Raw genomic sequence first — 21,718 nt, forward strand, 5'->3', positions numbered from 1 at the left:
GCACAGCTCGTTACAGAGAGCTTTTCTGCCCTCATCTCTTTCACTCTGTTTTTTTTTTTTTTTCTGACCGTGGTCTACTCTTTCTTTTCTATATCCAAGTTATCGGTCACAGTCCACCAGCTTTATGTGAAGGAAAATCAAGTTCATTCCATTTATTACCCATGTGCCCGGTCTGGGCATGTCAATATCTGGCTGCATAAGTACCGTTCACGACGTCTTTCCTGTTGTTTGCTCTCCACTATGGTGTCTTTTTCTAGTTCAGATTACATGATACACAAATGAGTAATAATTCCCGGTAGAGAAGGCAGGAGTCAGTGGCAGCACTTCTCAGTGTATTTCAGGTGGGCCTGTAGTGTGTGAGCTCTCCCTGTGATTGCATGTCCAATTCTGACTAGTCGCTCTTCCGGGACCAAACAAGGCCAGACAGGAACTAAGGTAGTCAAGTGACTTTAACAGGGAAGTACCTTCAACTCGGGCCGTGCTGGCTGAAGGAGGGACAGTAGCGTGAAAGGGGAGAAGAAGGGTCGTGCCGGGCAGCCTTTCGGCCTCCCCTTCCCTCCTACCAGACTTGGTTTAAAGTCTCTCTTTGGTTTTATTGATATAGTTTCATAACCCTGAGTTTTATAAGCTATAGGGAGACCGAGCAGGTGCAAGCTTTTTTAAGTTCAACTTTACCGGAGCCTGAGGCCTGAGGAAGCCCACTGGGCCAGGATTCAGTTACTCCAGATGAGGCAAATCCAGAAATGAGAAGCGTCTTTTCTTTCCTTTTTTCCTTCTTTCTGACTTAGCAAAGCCACTGAAACTCTAGGTTGTCATGTTGTAATATGTCTTCAACGTATTTTCAGCTCACAAATGCCTTTGCATGATTTCCTTCCAGCACACGCAGTCCCTTATGCGCTTCTCATGTTAGGTAACGGCCCTCAGTCAAGCATATGGTAAGCCCTATGTTGATTCTGGGTCAGTGTGAGGGCTTCGAACTGTGGGAGGCAGCGGGTGAGAGGAGGGTGAGGGCTCCTCCGTGAGCCTCCCTCCCACTCTCCACGCTCGCTGTTAAGCTATTACTGCTCTGGGAGCGAGAGAGAGAACCTTTCTGGGATGTTTGCTGTGTGTGACTGGGCTGTGTGTGTTCGTGGGTGTATAACTGCCCTTCACGGTTGCTTTCACCTGCAAAGAGGTTGTGATGCAGGAATCTGAAGAACAGCATTCTAATATTATTTAATCCATTTCTCAGCCTAAAGCCACTGAAAGCCTTTTGCCGCAGACTTCTAGAACCATTTAGGACGCCTCTGTGCATACTGCAGGCTCACAGCGCTGTCAACCGTAAGGCAGTTTGAAGTGGCAGATTCGTAACAGCAGCTGTGATCCTTAGCAACATTCCTTCCAGCTTCCTAGTAAAAGTAGGTCTGTGTCCGGATTACAATGGAAAGTTCTGATTTGGCATCCGTATGTTTTTCAATTTAACATTCCACATCTAGATTTTAAAAGAGTCTAGAGACCTGACTGTTGGAATATTCGTTGTGATTTTTTTTAACATTCCATTTCTTCTTTTTTTTTTTTTTTGCTGGGAAAGATTCAGCCTGAGCTAACGCCTGTTGCCAATCTTCCTCTCTCTCTTTTCTTTTTCCTCCCCAAAGCCCCAGTGGGTAATCGTATATTCTCGTTGTAAGTCTTCCCGGTTCTTCTACGTGAGCTGCCACCGCACTGTGGCTACTGACAGACGAGTGGTTGTGGTTCCACGCCTAGGAACCAAACCCAGGTCGCTGAAGCAGAGTGCACCGAAATTTAACCGCTAGGCAATCAGGTCTGGCTCTTCACTGTGATTTTTAACGCCTGCTTGGAACCTCCAAAACATGTGAATTCAGTCTGTCTATGCTTTGGAAAGGTTTTGCTGTTGCCTGTGAGAAGCCACCATGATGGAAGGCCATCTGACAGGTTGGAGAGATGCCTGAGTGTGCTCATGGACCAAAGATAAGAAATGCAAAGAGGGTAGATAAGAAAAAAATTAAACATGAGTGTCAAGTTATGCTGCTATTTTTCTCTCCTCTTGGAGATAATCCTGAAGCCTTTAATTTATTTATTATGTTCACACTTAACTGTTCAAAATGCTAATGACATGAAGATAAAAGTAACTGTGGTCTGTGCCTTCAAGGGATAGACTGTGGAGAACAGGCCTGCAAATTAACAAGGGCAATGGAGTGTTGTGGATGCTGACAGAAGTGCCTAGAAGGTAGAGCAGTGGCAGAAGAAGGAGTGGTAAGTCTACTAGGGTGGGGATGAGGGGGGAGGGGGAGAGGAAAGAATTCACAGAAAAAGTAGGCATCCATCAGGTTAATGAAAAGGTGGGGCAGTCCAGGCAGAAGGAGTCACGGGAGCCAAGTCCGAGTTTCAAAGCGCCTGGTGGGTTCAGCGGATTGGTCTGACCAAGGAGCTGGGTACATGAGCAGGAAGGTTCAAGAGGCAGCAGCAACCTGCAGAGAAGTCGGATCCCCAGCCTCCTGGCCACCCTGTGGAATATCCCAAAACACCCCCGGCAGCAGAACCTCAGGTTGCTGTTGCTCTTTGGTCAGTTAATGCTCAGTCTTATGACCAAAAACTAGTTAATAACAACAGACTAAAATAATGAGAAAACTTTCACATTTATGAAATTAGTAGATTTGTTTTTAGAAGATAGGAATGCCAGAAAAGCTGCAAAATCTGTATACTACCGATGGGAATGTAAAGTAATGCATTTGCCTAGGACTTCATGTGTGTATGTCAAAAGCCATAAAATTCTTTGACTCATGGCCCCACTGCTGGAAATTAATCTTAAAGGATAAAATTCACCCTTAATTTTAAGCTAAAATCTGGGACTTGCTTTCTTGCATAAATTTAGGAACGTGAATGGTTGTCACACCACCCGTGAAGTGGAGATTAGAAAAATTATGCCTTGTTGTTTGGGGGAGTGGCAAGGAAGCCCACATATGAGTGCCTGGAGTCTGAATCAAGACTACTTACATGGAGTAGGTAACCCAAGCTGAGGAAATAACACTAAAAATATTCTTTATTTGGTAAAATGCTTAGGATTCCAGAAGAAGCAAACTAGAGACTGCTTGATAGGGACATCTCCATGCCTGAACATCCTGGATGCCAACAGTAAACAACTCCAGTGAAGATGGGCTCACAGTAAGAAAGTCACAAACTTCCAGGCTTCCAGAACTTCAAATATAAGGAGCGTAATCAACCAAGGCCCCCAGATGCTCTGCTCTGCAGCCCATCGCTCTGTGTGAGCTGAAGCCACTCTTCCCATAGGCTGCTCCCAGCCAATGACTGAATGTGGCAGGGTTACTGAGGCACACACTCCTTTGACAGCTGTCTTTAGCTTGAGGATTCCCCAGAGACATTGCTGAACTTTCCTCAGACTGTGGAGCGGTTGGTGACACTTCCATCCAACCTTCCTTCCCTCTCTTCTTCACTCAGGGTTAGGCTTGCATAATGGTCCCAGCCTCTGTCAGCTCCTCCTCCTCATATCCCAGGCACCTGCTTGAATAAAATCCTTGCATGTTTAATCTCATTTTGGCATTTGTTCCTCAGAGGAAACAGGTCTTGATCTTGGAATTTGGGGCTGACTTTTTCACCAACCAGCAGGTGAACAGGACACAGTTCTGGCTAGTAGATGCAGTACAGATGGTCCCTGGCACAACATTGCTAAATTGCTAATTGCTAAAGATTTCACCAGTGATGACCTGAGAAAATGTCCAGGTGGAGAGGAGTGCTGAGTAAGGTGCGCTGATCCAGGCTATTGAAAAATATGGGGGCAATAATGCCTATAAAGACAGTGGAGCTGGCTGGCTACCCCTAAGTTGTATTAATGCCCTGCAGAGGATATTCGCAGACTGAGGACTGTTAGAAAGCAGTTTATTGCTAAGTGTGAGAGCAAGAGAACTTCTGTGGTACCTCTCAAAGAGGTCTATGTCTCCTGCAGTAGAAGGACAGATGTAACTGAGGGGTGGACTGAAGAATTGTTAGAGTCAGAGAGCTCCAGAGACATTTGAGTGGTCAACCGGGGTGGATCTATCCCCCAAAGGTCAGGGATCTGGTGGGAAAGTATGGAATATGGAAATACGGGATTAAGACATCTGGATGATGCCCTGAGGATGTTGACTCTGCAACATTTCCAAACCCTATGGACTTGCAGAGGTGGCCCACCTTTCATAGTAAGGGGTAGCAGTTCTACAGTGCTGGAAGATGCTGTAGAAATATCACCTCTATAACAGGAGCCTCCTTTAAGACCTCCTCCCACCTCTTCTCCTGCCTGGTAAGCCAACAAGTAGGGTTAAACCCTGGTATACAATGGCTGAGGTCATGCTGGGACTGGTAAGAAAAAAAAAAGAGAGATTCTACATCCAAAGAATTGCAATAGTTAGCTAGCGTGTATTGGCAGGAGCCAGGGGAATACTCTTTGGGTTGGATTTTGAGGGTGCTTGATCAAGGGGGCTGGAATGTAAGACTGTAAGCAAGAATTCAGTGACTTAAGAGCACTTTCTTGAGATGTGGGATTTAACCCGTAGCAAAGTCGTTAGGCGATGAGGCAGATTCACTGAGGTGGGTCTTACAGGGCTGGATAAAGCAATGGCCAACACTCACGAAGTGGAAATGCCCCGGCAGATGGTAAAGGAAGGAATGAAGAGACTGAAGTGGGCATGCTGGAATGGCTACATTCTGTGAGACCAGAAGACCCACTAGAGGATAATGTTCCGTGAGAGAGACCAGAGGACAAATTGTTCACCGAGGCCATAAGGAATGTGGTGTGGAGAGGGGCATCAGTGTCTCAGAGGTTGCCTCCTCTGTATGCCAGGGATTATGGTAGGAGAAGCAGTCACAGAGCTGGGCTTATCAACATCCATGGGATGATGGAGCTCTGGGAAGAGGAGACTGCAAGCAAAATACAGGCAAAAGTGGAGGAACAGGAGACTGACGACAATTACCCCAATAAAAATTCACAATCTCTTGCTCAATTCCTTGACCTGAGCCAATTTTCAGATCTGGAAATCATTGACTGAAGAGGTGGCCAACTGCCTAGGAGGAAGGACTCTTCAGCACCATGGTGAGAATATACTGTGGCAATTCCATCAGCCTTTCCCCCAAGCGACTTATGAGGACTTACTCATGTGAGGGAAAGAGGAATAACCAGACATAAGGAGGATTAATGGATACAGGGCCTGAGATGACAGCAATACTTAGAGACCCAAAGTGTCATCACAGCACCCTTTGTTAGAGAGAGAGCATTTGGGGGTCAGGTAATAAGTGGACTCCTGGAGGATTGCACAATTGGTGTTGATATGTTTGGAAATTGGAGCAATCCCCACACAGGTTTCCTGGTCTGTGGAATAAGGGCTATCATAATAGGGAAGCCCAAGTGGAAATATTTGAAATTGCCTGGCACCCCTCCCACCCCATCCAATGTAATAGACCCCCAAAATATCGTATCTTGGGGGAGGGGATGGTGGCGGTTAGTTCCGTTGTTAAAGACCTAAAGGATGCAGAGGTGGTGGTTCCTACCATGTCTCCATTTAATTCCCTAGTTTAGCCCCTTCAGAAACTGGACAGACCCTGGTATTCTGTAGAATACCATAGTAATAGCAGCCCCAAGTGCAGCTGCTGTGCCAGCTGTGGAATCATTCCTAGAGCAGATTAATAGGAACCCAGGCTCACAATATGCAGCCATGGTCTTGGCAAATGCATTCTTTTCCATTCCAGTTAGAAAAGAGGACCAGAAACAATTTGCCTTCGCATGGGATGACAGCAATATTCACTTACAATTTTGCCTCAGGTCTCTATTTCTCTTGTCCTCTGCTATAGTGTAGTCTGAAGAGACCTGGACTGCCTGGACATCTTATGGAGCAGCACATTGATCTATTACTCGGATGGCATCGTGATGATTGGACAGGCTGAGCAATAGGTGACTAATGTGCCGGGTCTTGGTAAACCACATACACTCTAGTGGGTGGGAATAGTCAGGGCCAGGCACCTCAGGGAAGATTTTACGGGCCCAGTGGTCAGGGGCATGCTGGAATATCCCCTCCAAAGTAACAGACGAATTGCTGCCTGTTGTGTCCTCTATCAAACACACACGAAAAGAAAGAAAAAAGAAAAAAAAGAAACAGCATCTGGTAGGCCTCTTTAAGTTCTGGAGACAACGTACCCCACACCTAGGGATATTACTCCCACCCCTGTACCGCATGACATGGAAGGCTGCCAGCTTTGAGCACAGTCCAGAGCAGAGAAGGGCGCTGGAGCAGGTCCAGGATGTGGTGCGATCAGCCCTGCCACTTGGGTTAGATGATCCAGCAGACCCTATGGTGGAGAAGGTATCAGTGACGGGAAAAGGTACAGCATGGAGTTTATGGCGAGCTCCAGCAGGAGAATCATAACACAGGCCTCTGAGATTCTGGAGTAGGGTCATGCCATTTGCAAGATTACCTTTTGAAAAAAAGCTCTTGGTATGATACTGGACCCCAACAGAGGAAGAGCACTGGACCATAGGACTTCAAGTGGCTATGCATCTGGAACTGCCCATTATGAATTGGGTTCTTTTAGATCCACCAAGCCATAGAGTCTTATGGGCCCAGAAGCAGTCTATTGTAAGATGGAAATGGTATATCTGGGGTTGAGCTCAAGAACAACTAGAGGGCATGAGTAAGCTGCAAGAGCAGGTGGCCTAGATCCAATGTCACCCACTACGGTTGCACTGGTGTCCCTTCTCCAGCTTGCACCTATGGCCAAATGGGTGTTCCAGTATGATCAATTGAAAGAGGAAGAAAAATCCAGAATTTTGTTTATGGGTGGCTCCACTTGGTACTTGGGTAAAAGCTGAACGCTGACAGTGGCTGCATTATTGCCTCATTCAGGGGTGGCCCTGAAGACAATAAGGAGGAAAACTCCTCCCAGTGGGCAGAGCTATGAGCCATGTACTCCATCATCTATTTTGTGTAGAAGGAGAAATGGCCTAAAATGAGAATATCGTTCCTGGGAAGTGACCAGTGACCTGGACATCTGCTCAAAGACTTGGAAGGAAAAAGATTGGAAGATTGGAGAAAAGAAAGTCTGGGCTAGAGTCTTGAGGTTAAACATATGGAAGTGGGCACAAAGTGCAAGATTTTGTTTCGTACGTTAATGCCTACTAGAAAGCCTTCACCGTGGAAGAAGCACTGAACAATCAGGTGGGCAGGATGATTTGGCCAGCTGACATTAACCAGCCTGCATCGTTGGTCACCCCAGAACCGGTACAACGGACACACGAATAGAGTGGAAGAGATGATGGTGACATATTGATCCAGTAAGATGGACTTTTACTTACCAAAGCAGATTTAGCTGCTGGTATCTATGGATGTCCAAATTGTTAGCAACACTGAGCCTCCCATGTGGCACTAGTCCTCGAGGAGACCATTTGACCACTTGATACTAAGTTAACTACATTAGACCTTTCCATCCTGGAAGCACCAGTGGTTCATCCTCACAGGGACAGATACATATTCTGGGGATAGATTTGCTTTTTCTGCCTGTGGAATCTCCTGTCAACTATCCAGGGACTTACAGAATGCCTCATCCACATGAAGAGAATTCCATTCGGAATGTCATCTGTCCAATTCATATTGAAGGAGGTGTTGGAATGGGCTCATGTCCACTGGTTCTACCACATACTGTACCCAGAGGCAGGCAGCCTCACTGAGGGCTGCAACATCCTTTGGAAGGAGCGGCTGAGGTGCCAGCTTGGAGAAAACACTCTGAAAGAATGAGGTGCCCTCCTTTAGGATGCAATGTTTTGATTAAATCAGAAACTCCTATATGGTGCTGTGTCCCCAGCAGGAAGGGAACATGAGTCCAGGAATAAAAGGGTGGGAGCAGAAGCGGGCCCATTCACCATCACTCTCAATGACCCATTGGGGGATTTTGTGCTTCCTATCTCTGCTACTTGTGTCCTCAAAGGGAACACATTCTTGCTAGAAGATACAGCAAGGATCCCACTGAACTACACAATATGGCTGCCATGAGGACAGCATGTTGGAGTCCTGTGTCCAGGAAGCAGCAGCAGGAAAAAGTGTCACTATATTGGTAGAGGTAATTGATCCTGATCACAGGAGGAGGTAGGGCTCCTTCTACACAATGGGGACAAGGAGGAATACGGGTGGAACACCGATGATCTACTTGGGTGCTTCCTGGTATTCCTGCCCCATTGAAATTATGAAATAAGTATGTGTAGCAACCCAGAACTGTGAAGGCTATGATTATCAAGGGTTAAGACCCCTCAGGAATGACGGTTTGAGTCACACCACCAGATACACCACCAAGATTTGCCAATGTGGTACCTGAGGATGTGGGGACAGAATGGAGAGTGGAGAGTGGAGGAAGGAGAGGAGGAAGACTAGTTGTGGCCTTGAGATCAATTGCAGTGATGGAGATTGTTGTTCATCCCATTAACCTCCCTCTGTTGAGTTTTTCTTTAGGAAGAAAGGCCCACAGGAACCATGGAAGAGGAGCTGTTTGAACCTGTGTGGAGAAGTGGATCCATGTGGAACAAGGGGCAGACAAGGCATCCATGAGAATGAGCCTCACAGACCTGTACGGTCAGGAAGGTACTGGACCGGAGGCCCAAGCTGCTGCACTCTGACATCCACTGCCCTGTTCATGCTGAGGTCTTGCTTCCCTGGGGCTACTCCCGGTCAACGACTGGGTGTGGCAGGAATTCTAAAGCAAGCCTGTTCCAGATGGTCCACCTTGGCTCAAGGATCCTTGACAGTCTCATCAATCCTTTTTTAGTCTGCACAGGGTCTGGAACACTTCCACCCAACGTTTCCTCGCCTCTCCTTTCCTTGGGGGCCAGAGTTGCATTGTGACCTGATGGTTCTCCCAACTTTCCCTGTCTCTTTCCCCATTTTAGTTTACGGACATTTCTCCTAACAAAAACCTTGCATGTTTAATCCTATTTTGGCCCCAAACGTCCATAGTTCTGAAGTTGAGAAACCCTATGTTAGAGAGATAACAACAGTGGGAGTTGGCTATCAATACTGGCCAAATTACTTTGTGATTCTCTAGACATAGAGCTCTTGGGGATTGGTCCAGGTGGCAGATGCTGCACCAAGGAAAATGATGTTTCCAAGAAGAATCAGAATAAACCTAACAGTATCTTGTTCCCAAGGGGTTTGGTCCACAACTGGCTTGCTCTGAGGATGTACGGACTTAATAATTCTTGCCTGCTACTTCTTTCTTTCTCTGCCTACCTATCTTCCTTCCTTTCTTCCAACCTCCTCTTCTTCCCTCCTTCCTTCCTTTCCTACTTCCTTTCTTCCTTTCCCCTTTCATTCCTTCATTCCTTCTTTCTCTCTGTTCCTCTCCTCCAACTCGCTTCCCTTCTTTCTCTCTCTTTTCTGGCCCCAATGACCTTTTGTCTCTTGCCTCAATATCGTAGGTAGTAAATGACAATGATTACTCTACAGTTCCATCGCGAAAACTTAACTCTCATGCAAACTGCGTACAATGACTTTTAGTTTGAAATTTCTCATTGTTCGGTTTCGGATAAAGGGTGAATGTTCTTGGAAAGTTTGAACTTAATCAGAAAAGTTATTTTAGAATTATGATCTTAGAGTAATTGCTGGGCTTTTAGATCTGGAAATATTTTTTTTACTAGTTATTGTCCACTCATTGCGCAGAGGGTTGGGTTAATAAATTTATCACTTAATAATATTTTCCCCTTCTTGAGTTCTTACACATTTGCACATATTTGGTTTCACTTCCACTGCTAGCACTGCACGCTGAATTAAAGCTGAATTCACTCCAACCTCAAGTTCTAACTGGGTCAGGTTTGCCAAGAATCAAGCCCAGTTTTATCAACTCTTTTCATAAAATTGATCTGGGTTTCAAGAACGTAATGAAACCAGAACGTGGGGGAGTTTAGAATATAGTCTGGTCTCAATTTGCCTCCTCCTTGAAAACCACGGTCTGGTTTCAACCCAACTGAATTTGGATAGTTTAATTTAAAAAATAGTGCCCGGAAAATCCCGTCGATCCATGGAATTCAATAGCACCTTTCTAAGGACAATAAAGCCAGAGGGAAGTATGGCATTTTACACATGAGGTTTGCCAAGAGAGTAAAGTGACAGATATTCTAAGATAAATGTATCAGAACTTATATGAATGTTGGTCACTTCAGAAAGTGACCTTGGGCATCCAATCAGCCCTTATGTATGACATTTATCTTCATATTGATTAATTTCTTTCCTTTGTTTCCCCACTGTCTCAGCTCCCCCGTCTGTTTCACCTCACCTTCAGGCTCTGTTTTTACCTCAGCTCTAATTGAAGTTATAAGGGTTTTAAAAGCCTCAGTCCTTCATTGAATGAGGTTTACATTAGTCGCTATCCAAGGCTTGGATCCAGCGAAATACTGACCATCGGACTCTCACACGGCTCCCCCATCTTGGGAAATGGCCACTGGGTGCGGTTCGTACTCGGGTAAGGCCAGATTTCCCCCAATCCCTTTGTCTGCATCTCAGAGGACTGAGTGTCTGCTTTGACTCCTTTGACTGTCTTGCTCTGTCTTGCCCTTTCCTGAGGCCTGAAGCCCTGACCTGATCTCTCTCTTTCTGTCCGAGGGCCTGGTGCTTATCAGTCTGTGGGCAGACTCTTGAGTAAGAAGTATCCAGCGGCTACCTGCCTGGATTCCTACGTCTTGTGCTCTCCCCACTGTATACGATCTCCTCTCTTTAGGCTCCACTGCTGTTACTTTGATTGTCCCTTGGGAAGGTTTGCCGGAACCCCCATCTTGTCCTCCAGGGGCCTGATGCTCAGCTTAAGTCCTGCACTAGTGGGGTGAGTAATGAGAGAGCCAGCCTTCCTCTCCATCTCCTCTTGCCTTGTGCGGCCATGGGGCAGAATTATGCCTCCTGCTTGAATCCAAGATATAATAGCTCCTCCCTTGTTCCAGTGATGCCACCGTTACTGAAAACATTCTCGTATTGAAAGGTCCTTGCAACATCTTCAAAGGCAGCACATATTTGTTGTTTGAATATGAACTTCGTATTTTTCCCCCAACAATTTCCTCATTAACTGAGGAAGATTGGTGAGCAAACCAGGTGTTTCCTATTTTGTATCAAAACCAAGATGTGATTGTTAAGTCATAAGACACTGCATTTTTTCTCCCCTATAAAAGTGAGAATAATTCCAGAAGAGGCATCCCAGGGGTGTTCTGAGCAATGACAGCGTCACTGGAAAAGCATAGTCTTCTGAGATGATGTATCTGAGGGGCTGCGGTCCCTTGAAAGTGCAGTTTTATGCTCACATTCATGTGAAGATGAAGCAATCGAACCTTTCATCCCTCAGGGCTTTTCTGGATTGATAATGAACGGTGGGGAGGCAGACATCCCCTCTTCCTTGGAATTCTCCTTGTGACTTGATGGAGACATCTCCCTTAAAGTCACAGAGTTCCATAAAGCCCAGGAGACTAAAAGGGCTCCACATGCTAAAGAAAGTGGGGCCTCTTCTCTCTCTCTTGGCTCCTTCTGCCCAAGAAGAGGCTGGCAGGTCCGGAGCCCGGGACGACGCTCCCATAGCACAGAGGGAAAAGCACCTCTACGTAGGAATATCATTCTGACAGAAAGGAATTGGCCAGAGAACTATTCTAAAATTGCCCAGGATTGGTTCCTCAATTTTCTGTTCACAGTATGCTCAAGGTCATGTCTAATTTATGTTACAGAATATAGGAATTTCTAGGAATTCTCTGATTCCTGATTTGGACAGTTTTTATCCTTGACTCCTGAAATCTGCCTTAAACTGAAGGTAATCTGTTTGAGTGACCTGCTTGGTGTATCTTGTGTAGTTTCTGTAAAGTTAGAAACCTAGAACATGTACTCAGAGAATGCAAAGTCTGCAGCCGATGTGTAGCCAGGCCTGTTTATCCGCCTCTGAGGGTCAGTTTTTCCTTGACACAACCAAAAGGAGATGGACCTTAAAGTTCTGATTCCCCCATTCAAGTTCTCAAAGAATTAGGGCTCAGATAGCTCAGACCACATTAATCAAACTTACCTCCTTCTTCTAAAATTGACCCCGCTAACATCTCTCTCCCATATGGGTCACATAATCCACTTATTTTCGTGTCCAATTGACCATACCCATAAACGTTATTTATCTTTGGGGAAAAGAATGTGTTCTTTAGTGTGTATAGTATTTTTCATAGTATTCTAGGAAAATTAGCACAATAAGTGCTTTCAGATCATTCTGATGGTGATGAGCTAAGAAAAGTCGAGAAGCTGATGGTACAATGTGTTGTGCTGGAGAAATTGCCTCTTTGGCTGGTATTTTAGAAACCGGAGTTCTTATTCAGACTCAATCTCTGTGCGAAAGAGGAGCAGCTAAATCCATATCTCACCTCCTTTAAACTTTTTCTAAAAACAGGAATGTTAAAGCTCTGGTGACCTGGCATACACAATGTTCTCTAACGTTGAAAAGATTTTTAATTTTTATTGTTTGCAATATCTTATCTACTTTTCTGACGACAAATAATACATATGCATTCATAAAAATGGAGAATGCAGGTAGATAAAATAAAAAAATAAAATTCTGTGTAATCACTGTTAGCATTTTGCTATATATAATTCTATGTTTATTTTCACTTTATTTTACAAAATGCATCATACTCTAAATACAATTTTCTCACTTACTTTTCCATTTACATGTCATGAAAGGAAAATATACTTTGAATTAAAAGTTATTTAGAGCTGAAAGTTAGATTCTTCCTAGTTTTACAGATGAGAAAAACCCTAGCAAGATTATAGGATTAAAGTGATTCAGATTTAGGTGGCATCAGAGCCACATCTATAACTCAAAACTCTTCAAGCCTGTGTCACCATTTTATGCATTTTACTCCTTGTATGGTAACTAAATCCAACACGATAAATCGGAATTAAAGAGTGTGACAAAGTCTTGTCTTTCCCTTATGTTTTAGTGTGGCTAATGTGTATGCTGGGAAACACAGTGGAAAAGACCAATTTACTCATAATTTATTGAAAATATTTTATAGAAATAACTTGTGCGTTTTGTTCATTGGTTTTCAATCTTTAAAGCTTCAAATGGAGGACTTTCTGCTGGCACAACAGGATTTGAAGCACTGAATCTTGGTGAAATCCCAAACTACTGTAAATCTATAAAAAATTGTCCAACACAGTGTCAATAGAAATATGGTTAAATCTAAGTAAGACTTTCCTGACTTTTAAGTTAGTGACTTAAAAAAACCATTTACACTGCAGTAATTTGAGTTAAAGATTTTAGAAAAAGATTCTACGTCTTATCAATCACAATCAATCTTATTTGCTAAATTTAGTACTAGAGTGACATTATCTGAACATTCTTTGTATAAAAACACCTAGCAGAGCATCATTTTTGGGGTTTTGTGATATCAAGAGGTTTTTGGAATTTTATGAAAGTTCCACCCACAATCAAAACCAGGGTTCTCTTCTCGTTGATTAATTCTGTCAGGTGGGTCAGATTTGGTACCTCTTTGAATATATGCAAATTATCCTTCATTTAAAGTTTCTGTTTTGTCTTTCTGCCTCTGTTCCATTTGTTTCTCATTTCTCTCATTCTTCTTTCTTCTCATTTTCCTCTTTACTCTCATTCTTTTAAAATAAAAATCTTGAGGATTTTTTTCCCCTGGTTTTTCTTTGATACTAGAGATACTGAAGCTCTGAATATATTCAGATGATACAAATGACATTCACCTACAGAGACATTTTATGATGCTAATTAAAGAAGGCCTGATGTCTAGAGAGAGAGCCCGAGAGTTGGGAAGTGATCTGTCTTCTTAAAAGAAAACAGTGGCCCCGAATGACGAGAAAAATAATTGCATACTCAACAATATTGATCGTCATGAACTTGGTTACTGAATTTATCGTATAAATCAGGATAACAAATTCCAGTAGCAAACATTTCATTTTTAAAAATCATAACTTCCCTTAGCCCCTTTTGACATCATGAGTTAAAAGTTCCTAACAACCTCATTTGCTCTAAACCACAGCTTGTCTGTCTTATCCAAAGGGTGAAACGAAGCGGATACACCTGACTCACACTTCTTGACCTGCTCACGGTTTGGGGAGGACAGGAAACAAATGTTTCTGGTATATTCTACTTGTCAGCATTTCTTAACCAATGTTAACAGATTGGCCAGAACTGCAAAGTGTGCATGTGGCAAGAACTATGTCATCAGACCGAATTTAAGTAATGTTAAGAAATAAAAACAATAAAAGCAGTGGTTTCCTCTGAGTTTTAAAGGCAGTGTCGCTGCAGTCACCTGATTCTGTTGGATGAGTACAGAAACAGGGCTGTCTACACATGCCAGATGAACACCAAGGATCCCAGGTTTTAGCGACAGGCATTGCTCTGACTGCCTTTAGCAGCCCTGATGGGACCATTTAAGTTGTTATTTAGTGTCCTACTCAAGGACGAAGCTCAGAGCCAGAGAATTTCCTCCCAGAGCACCATGCGTGAAATGAGACCTGCTAAGGAAAGCTGCTAAATGTAACCAGCTGTTTCTAAATTATATTCTCCAAAAGCACGCTTGAATAACACAGTTCACTGAGCCAAAGTTTCCTAATGCGGCCTCCCTCCATCTCATTTAGTTACTCCACAACTGAGTAACCTGTCAGAAATCTGTGCCCAAGGGAAGGCAGAGCCAAATGATCCATATCTCAGATTCTGGCTGGTGATGGTTCAGTGTGATGTGTGGTCAGAATTGTAGGTGATGAGAGATAACCAGACTCTTTCTCCCTTGCCTCCACCATTAAAGATATGTTTACCAGTTCATTCTTTTCATATCTGGAAAGAAGCGAACTTGGCTACAGATTTAGTTTAGATTACATTCAGAGAAGAGCAAAAAGTGTGGCCAGTACATACTTTTATGTATGCTTTTTAAGATGTTGAATGCCTACTGAATCCATCAGCATGACCACATGTTTTTTGTGTGTGTGGTAAAGTACACATAACATAAAATTTACCATAGTGTAGAATTCAGTGGCATTAGTACATTCGCTATGTGGCGCAACCATAATCACTACACAGTTTGAGAACATTTTCATCACTCCAAAAAGAAATCTGCTACCCATCCAGCAGTCATTCTCTTTTCCCCCAGCCCTGTCCCTGTTAATCAATAGTCTGCTTTCTCATCTCTATGGCCTTGCCTACTCTGGATATTTCATATAAATGGAATCATACAGTATGTGGCCTTTTGCATCTGGCTTCTTTCACTCAGCATAATGTTTTCAAGGTACATCCATGTTGTAGCATGCATCAATACTTCATTCCTTTTTCTGGCTGAATAACATTCTATTGCATGGACATACCGCATTTTGTTTATTCATTCATCACTTAATGGACACTCAGATCGTTTCCATCTTTTGGCCATTGTGATTAGTGCTGCTATGAGACCATAATTTTTTTTGCTTAAATAAAATCTGATTTGCATTTGTGGGTCCCAGGAAGTTTGATGGGGCTGGGTTTTAAGTTGCAAACTTAGAGCCAGAAAGCCATGTTAGTTCAACCGGTCTTGGAAAGATGGTGAATGACGGTGAAGGCATAGTGAGCAGAGAATTAAACTAGAGTTAAGGGTTTTGGGGCTCTCCTCTTGGTTTTGCCACCAACAGGCTGTGCATGGAATTTTGGGTAGATTATTTCACCTCTCTGGGCCTTTGTTTCCTCATCTATAAAGTGGGGGAGCAGAACTCACTGATGTTTCTTCTAGCTCCAGGATCCAGTGCCTGCAACAGGCTGTGCAAACACACTGTAATCCTCATCATCCAAGGCACCTTTCTCCACCGTCACAGCTGCTGTCATTTGCACTGCAAAGGAATAGGTAGGGCTCCTTTTCTATGCTCAGGGTGTGAACATAAGGGCTTCTTATGAACTGGAGGTGTCAAGGGGGTCATGGCCTGAAATGGTTCAAATGCTGCAGTAACAGCAGGGCTCAAAATAACACAGCTCAAAATATGAAAACAGTGATTGTCTCTGTAACCAAGAACCTGAAATAAGCGCTGAAGGCTGAGATTACACCAACCACAAATACCATGCCAGAAATGGGTTCCGTCAAATGTTTGACGCGTCCAATGTCATTCCTTATAAATAACTAGCAACTTTTTGGGATTGGGTGGGTTATTCGGCATTAAAGAAAATTTTTAGTCACTCTTCAAGGTTTCTTCCTCCTTGCGCTAAGGCAAGAAAATATTAATGACTTGTGAAATTTCCTCTTTTTTAAAATAGAAACAGTACTGAGCCCATCTCAACTTGTCCTAAATGGGAATCAGGGACACTTGAGTGTGCCATTCAAGTGGAGTGAGCTGGGGTGCATCACAGGTCAAATATTGGACTATTTACACTTCCCTTTCTGTCCACTTCTTGATGATGAAGGAGTGAAACCTAAGTGTGTGATCCTGGGTGAGTCAAGGCTTCTCAGTGTCAGTTTTCCAATCTGTAAAATAAACGGGTTATCTGTTTGACAACGTCTATTCTTGGCTTGTGATAAAGTCACTTACCTAAATTTATGTATGGCCGGCCATGTGGCATCAGGGGTGAAGGATTAAAGCAAAACGCAATCCAACTTTGATTTTACTTGTAGGCGTGAGAAGCTAAGGAGATTGAGAGATAATGAGAGAAAATAATGGCTAAAACCAGAAATATAATAAGAGACCACTATCCATAAATGGAGTTAAGATATTCAAAGGATTTACTCATATAAAGTAAAGAGCTTGGCAATTAGAAGATAGATCACCCTACAAATTGCTTTGTGACCACAGCTGACTTTGTCATTTATTCATTCAAACATATTTATTTTCATCTCTACAAAAGCAAAGCTCTGATAAGTGGGGGTTAACCTTCAGCTGAAGCAGCCTGTGCATTGCATTTTGTCATCCAGACCAGCAACTAAAAGTCTGCTTCCCAGTCACCACCTTCCACATTACCCCCAGCGAGGGGACCGTGTGGACTGAAAAGCCACCAGAAGCCCGCTCCATTTCCCACTAAGAGCCTGGCAGAAAGTCCACAACTCAGAAGCAGCCATTTTTACGTGACTGTATGATGTAGATTACAGTTTTCTAGCCACTGAAAATTAATCTACCACACTTATTTAAGCGAGTTCTTGCCCAGCCCATATTTTCACCCTTTAATGGTAATGAAGCTAAAATTTCTTTCCAGTCACTTTGCATATCATTTCCTTTCTCTTTAACTCTCTTTCGAAGTGAGATGATTGATAGATCCTTCTTCAGCAATCACTTTGGTAGATGATTTTCTTTTTCCTTTGAAGTCAATTTTGAAAGGAGTTGTACTGTGATGAGCTAATTAGCACAAAAACACAGAGTCTATACCCTTAATTAGGCATGATTATAGACTCAACGTAATGGGATGTCCTGAAACTGCATGCTATGCAAATGTTCGACTCTTCATTCTTCCCATTACATCTGAAACCATCAAGCAAAGGATGTTTTGCAACATGTACCACAGTCAATGCCAGGTGCAAATCTTTTAACAAAAGGTTGGTATTTTGGGTGTACTAGTTGGGGAAAGGGTAAAAGGAGGGATCTTAGGAAAAAAAAGCTTAAAAAACTGAAAAGTTCAATTAAGCTCAGAACAAACTTTACAAATTCAGAGGAGTTTTACAATTAAGTAAAACAACCCAGTTACCCTCATCTCAAACCATATCACATCTGGAATTCTGAAGACACTTCACTATAGGCATCAGTGAATTATGCAAATCTTGAAAGAGCTTTCAAATCCAGAAACCACTATGAGTACTACAAAACCAGTGTCTGGTTTACTCAAGCTGGTAGGATATAGGAAGATCGTGAGGAAATGAAATCACAGTGAGTCCCTGAGCCCTAATTTTAGCCAACTATTTTCATTTCCTTTACCACTAACCTTTTTTTTTTCACTGGAGTGGCGAAAGTAAATAACAAAATTGACTTTCCGCTCCTGCCCTGAGATTAAAATATCCAAGGATGTGGTACCCTCAGACGTTTGAATATTCAACCTCCAAATAACTGAGAGCTCCCGATACACAATTCTTAGGTTATGTTTAGAGTTCTGAGTTTTCAGACTCAATCAGGTAGCAAATAATAAGCTATTTGGTTTTAGATACTGATGGAGACACTGACGGGGCAGAAATTCAACAAATATGTGGGTATTAGAACAATTAGCACTTGGTTTTAGTGTAATGTGCCATCCATTCACTAGAGATGATAATGAAAGAAGAGTTTATATAACAGCTGAAGTTGGAAATCCATAGTTTTCTCCGTATTTAATATATAAGCTAACCTTTACTGAGCGCATGATATATTCTAGGTACAGTTTTCAACATTTTATTGGCAGAGTCTCATTGAATCATTACAATAACCCTATAAGATGGTTACCATAATTAGCCCTATTTTGCAGAAAAGGAAGCTGAGGATCAGAGAAATTCAAACACCTCATCCAAGATCACGCATCTAGTAAGCAGTCAAGCTAGGACTTGAATTCATATCTGTCTGACTCCAGCCATGCCCTTAACCGCTGTGCTGGCTCATGAGCGCCTATCAGTCCTCTGATCGAATCCCGACTTTTAGCCCTTTCCATACATGGAAATGAGATGCAAGAGAAATAAAAAGGATTGAGACCTACATTGAAATGCAGAAATTCTCTGGCACCTGTTGTGTACATAGGAGGCCCTAGTTAGATGCCATGTGTGTGGGGAGGGTGCAAGTGTCGTGGAATTAGAATTTGAAATAGGGGAGACAGAACTGCCCTCGATTGACTGTAATAAATACAAACCTGTATGATACAGCATGCTATTATTGCACATGAGATAATAGGGAAAAAATAAGTACTGGATGGGAATGAGACCAGGATTTCAATCCAGTTTCTGCCATGTACCAGCTGTAGGACTGGATCAATCGGGGACTCTACACAAAATGGGTGGTTCAAATAGGAGAGTCAGTGAAAGGAGGGTTTTGAGAGGTATTAAGGAGGGTAAAGAGCAGAAGATGTGAATACACCCAGGCGCTAGCAACAGTGGAAGCCAGTGCCACTTCCAACAGTGGAAGCTGGTGCCACTTCCAGCACTGAAAGGACCAGGGGAAGAAATAGTGAGAGCTGTCATCATGGTGGTGGTGGTGGTGGTGGTGGGGTCACCTGACTAGAGTTGTAGTGGTTCAGAGCTACCGTCACTGCAGAGACAGGGCCCTGAACATGGGAGAGAGCAGGGAAGAAATTCCTGACCTCCATCCTAATGCCTTCTGATCTGCTGGTGCCTCCCATCAGCTAATCCCTCCCAGAAGCCAGCCTGCCAGGGAGCCCAGCCATCCACGGGAGTCCGGCTCCCAGGTGGAGAATGCACATGAGGAAGGGGATGGGAATAACCTTGAGCAAGTCCCTTCCTCTCTCTTTTTTCAGTTTGCTTATCTGTGGCATAGCGCTTACAATATTAATAGTGGCTTTACAATGTTTACTTTCAACTTTTTGTTTTGAAAAACTTCAATCTTACAAAGAATGGTACCATGCACACACAGATAAACTCTTCACTTAGATTCACCAATTGTTAACATTTTGTCGCTGTTGTTTTATTCTTTTTCTCTTTCTACTAACACAAACGTACACACATATTTTTGCAGAACCATTTGAGAGTTTTTTGCCAGCATCTTGGGAGCTTATCCCTAAATACTTAAGCAAACATCACCTAAAAACAAGGCTGTTTCCCTCCATAATCCCAATGCAATGATCACACTCAACAAATTTAACATTAATACAGTGCTATTATCAAATATAGTATATATTCAAATTTTCTGAAATGTCTCAATAATGTACTTTATAGTTATTTATTTTTTTCAATCAAGTGTCACACATTAGATTTTGTTATTATATCTCCTTAAACTCCTTTAATCTAGAACAGTTTTTCCTGATATTATCATTTTTTTAAAAAAAGATTTTATTTTTCCTTTTTCTTCCCAAAGCCCCCTGGTACATAGTTGTATATTTTTAGTTGTGGGTCCTTCTAGTTGTGGCATGTGGGACGCTGCCTCAGCATGGCTTGATGAGCAGTGCCATGTCCGCGCCCAGGATCTGAACTGGCGAAACCCTGGGCTGCCAAAGATGAGTGCGTGACCTTAACCACTTGGCCACAGGCCCGGCCCATGATATTAATGTTTTTGGGGATTCAAAGGCCAGTTGTTTTGCAGAAAGCTCCCCATATGGTTTGGTCTAGTGGTTTTTTCATGATTAGATCCAGTTTAAACAATTTTGACAATAATACTACAGCAGTGCTGTGTTCTTCTCAGTGCATCGTGGCTGGAGGCACGTGATGTCAGAATGTCCCATCACGGGTGATCTTCGGTTTAATCACCTGGTTAAGGCAGTGTCTGCTAGATTTATCCATTATCTTTTCCCCTTTGTAATTATCAAGTAATCTATGGGATGATATACATGAATATATCTTTTCCACCAACATTCTTTCACTCGGTGCTTTTCACAACCATTGAATTTTCTTGCTGTGGCAGAAATAGTTTCGTAAAAGCATAATTGGGGGACATGGTGTAAGACTTCTTTGAAAGTTCCTGTGACAACCCTCGATTCTTCTTATGTTAAACTGTTTCCACTCGTTTATCTATCCATTTAACAGATGTTTATAGAGTGCTCATTGTGTCCCTTGGCCCTGTGAAATTTTCATCAGTGGCTTCGTCGTTGGCTAAGCCAATGTCTTCAGCTCAGATCTTTCTCCAGTGCTGCAGATCCATATCCACACTTGCTTTTGAGTCTCTCCACCTTATCATCCAGGGATGCCTTAACTCCACATGCCCAATGGAACTCACCATCTTCACTTCCTCGTCTGCTCTTCTTATGTTCTCTATTCCAGTAAATTGCATGTCTGTTTTCTCAGTAACTCTGTAATAAAAAGGACTCCTATTTATTGAGTGACCAGCCCATAATAGCTCTCTTATACATGTTACATGCATTATCACGTTTAATCCTTGCCATAGCCTTGAGAAGTAGGCACCATTTTCTGGAGGACGTTGGGCTCTCAGTCCCAGATCAACAGCTAGCAAGTCTTTGCGCTAGGATTCAAATACGAGTTCTCTTTGACCTCAAAGCCTTGGCTTTAGTGTGGTGATTAACAGCATCATTGGCTTCAAATTGCGGCTCTACCACCAACTATGGGGGATCAGATAAGTCTCCTTCACTCTCAGTGCCTTGGTTCCTTCCTTTATGAACTGGATGAAACAATGATCCCTTATTGTAGGGTTGTTTTGAGACTTGAATGAGATAACCCTCCACAAGCATTTGAACAATTCCTGGCAGCACAACACTACCTTCCAAGCCATAAATCCGCTGTCACCCTAAACTTCTCCATCCCTTCACTGTGGGTGGATTAGTCCTATTAGGGGCCTCGTCACCACTGTTGTCATGCCTTGGTTTAGACCAGGAGTTGGCAAACCAGGGCCCTCAGGCCAAATCCAGCCTCCGCCCGTTTTTTTAAATAATATATATTTTAAAATTGGGGTATAGTTGACATTGTAAAGAGTGTTTTATTGGAAGACAGCTATGTCCATTCATTTATGTATTTTCTGTGGCTGCTTTCAGCCAACAACAGCAGAGCTGAGTAGTGGTGACAGAGACTGTGTGGCCTGCAAAGCCTATTGTATTTACTGGCTGGCCTTTTATGGAAAAGGTTTGCCAATTCCTG

The sequence above is a fragment of the Equus przewalskii genome, chromosome 17, assembly GCF_037783145.1.
Source record: "Equus przewalskii isolate Varuska chromosome 17, EquPr2, whole genome shotgun sequence".
In the NCBI taxonomy this organism is placed as follows: Eukaryota; Metazoa; Chordata; class Mammalia; order Perissodactyla; family Equidae; genus Equus; species Equus przewalskii.